The sequence below is a fragment of the Orbicella franksi genome, chromosome 5, assembly GCF_964199315.1.
Source record: "Orbicella franksi chromosome 5, jaOrbFran1.1, whole genome shotgun sequence".
In the NCBI taxonomy this organism is placed as follows: Eukaryota; Metazoa; Cnidaria; class Anthozoa; order Scleractinia; family Merulinidae; genus Orbicella; species Orbicella franksi.
The window spans coordinates 27,946,599-27,949,198 of NC_138149.1; positions in this window are offsets into that span (position 1 = coordinate 27,946,599).

The following is a 2,600-nucleotide window of genomic DNA, read 5'->3' on the forward strand; positions in this document are numbered from 1 at the left end:
GTTTTAGACCAATAACTGACTGATCAAATCATGTATGTTCTTCTTGTGGGGTTGGCGAATGGTCCTTTCGCCGAATTTCATGGGTGTCGCAATCTCGGTTATGTGCGTCTCGCAGTCTCGATTTTTTCACAAAGCTGTCACGCAATTTCGATTTTTTTTTTTTTTTTTTTCAAGGCTAAGAGAGCCGCGAAGCACCAATTTGTTTATTTATTTATTTATTTATTTATTTTTATGTAAGCTTAAATGACATCTTAGAACCTGCACGTCTCGAGCTCGCATTTAAAACACTTGGAAGTCTCGTTCTTTGAAGTCTCGGTCTTGCAAAGAAAAATGCTAGTCTCACATTTGCCATTCACTACTACTTCTTGTTGAACACGCCTATAGTCTATACGTGTTAAAAAGGTTGTCTAAGCATAGTAAAGCGTGCATTTAGCCTAGCAGATTAAGCCCTGGTCCAACGACACCTAACAATCAATAATAGTTGATGATGGTCAGTGATAGTTAAAAGTCGAGCTCACGTTTGACCACTAAATACCGTAAAATCCCATGTTAAAGCTCCCCGGTTATAAGCCCCACCGGATATAAGCCCTTCTATTTGCTAACAAAGATATTATTCCGGATATAAGCCCCCGCCCCGATATAAGCCCATCTAATGTGTAAGCGAGTTCCTTTTGCATTTCTTTAAAACATCAAAATTTTCAATCGAAAGTTCTAGGGTAATAAGGTAGTAGCTCTGAATGTAATAGTATGTTATCCTTAATTCGTTTCTCAAATATGTTTTATCTCGTCGTTTCGAAACATGTTTTTATTACGCTTATATGCCCCCCGTTTATAAGTTACATGAGCCCAGGGTCAGTTAATGTGGGATTTTACGGTTCCATGCTCTATCACTGACTATCTCAGTACCATACAGGTTCATCTTGTCCAATTTCTTCATGATATTCGGTGATAATCTTCCCGTTTGGCCACTCTCATAGGCATGAGTTCAAACTAAGCGCAACAAAACAAAACTGCCGTTTTCCTATAAGAAGAATAATTAACACTTGTTAACGCAACGTTATTTTACTTTGATAATTTACGCCGAGGGAGCATGGTAGGCAGCGTTCGCTTGTTGCAAACTATAGTCGACAATGGTCAATTCGCTTTATGAGACCGACCCTGCACGGAATCACGGTAGCTGTATTCATCACAACAAATGATATTATTATCTAATCCAAGATGATTAACAAAACTACCATGACTTCCTGCAAGTACATCTCATAGAGGGAATAGACCGTTTTCGATATATTAAAATTCAGCTTGGCAGCGAGGGCTGAAGGACACAAACAAAGGAAATCGAATGAACATGTTTATTCATTTCTTTTGTCTGTGTCCTTTAGGCCTCACTATCAAGCTGAATTTCAGTATATCGAAAGTGGCCTATTGGCGATTGCAAACGACTTCGCGCTGATTAATCAGGTGCACAATCATGTGTGTGATAGTTCAACTATAATTGTCTATCATGCTACGTTAGAATATCTGAATATTTATGGCCCTGAAATATACCCGATTCCCAGAATCTTATTTATCGGCTTAGATGTATGCATTATATGATGAATATAGGGTGGTCAGGATCAGAGGTATTTAACCGGACAATCCTCCATGTTTTTAAAAGATAAGTAAAAAAAAGAATTATTTATGTGATTTTCAACTTACAAAAGTAAACTTCCAACGGTTGCTTATAAGAGTATTGAAGATTCCAAAGGAAATGGTGAAAACTGTTTTGTGTCTATCATCAATATCATTTCCTTCCGGGTTGTAAATATCCAAGATTATTCACCTCCACTTAGTTGAATAAATGTTGAGTACAAAGATACAGCGATTTAACAAAAAAGGGATCCACTGCGGCCCATTATCCATCTCCTAAAGGTTATACCTTTATCGCTGTATTTTTTCCAGAAAGATCGTTACTAGGAAATGAGGTCGTCACTTGGAAATGAGAGGTTTGCTTTTAAGTACGTGTAAGTTTCCAAGCAAGTTACTAAGTTACTAATTCTACTGTTCATTGTAATGCTTCACTAATGTTGTTTTGTAAGCTTCCAGAACGTTGTACGATACATAATAACTGTATACAAGGACTCAGCTAGCTAGTGGAGGGGATTGTTGTTATATATCTGCAGAGACCGACTGTTTGGAAAAGCTATAATTAAGAGACCTGTAGAGCGATTTTGAGGCATATTCCACTGGAGACATCGATGCTTACTGTGAGTTTTGTCAATAGTGACTAAAGCCAGTTTAGTAGCAAGCTAAAACTAGTTTAACTGGAGTGAATTGATCGTCAGAAATCACTCTTTTGTAATTGTAATTTTCCCGCGTATCGTACTGATAAATCCATTGGGCTCTAATTACTTTATCAGGTCTCTTTTTAATGTATCAGTGTGGAGTGCTTTGTAGCGAATCCTTTTTATCGGTTAAATTATACCGTAACCATGCAATTATCGTACAAGTATATTGCACGACTGCTAAAATCACTGAGCTGTGGTGATGGAAACCGTAGATAAACAAAGTTTTTCTTTTTCTGTTTGTAAAATTACAATAATTCTCTCAGTTCCCAGACCCAC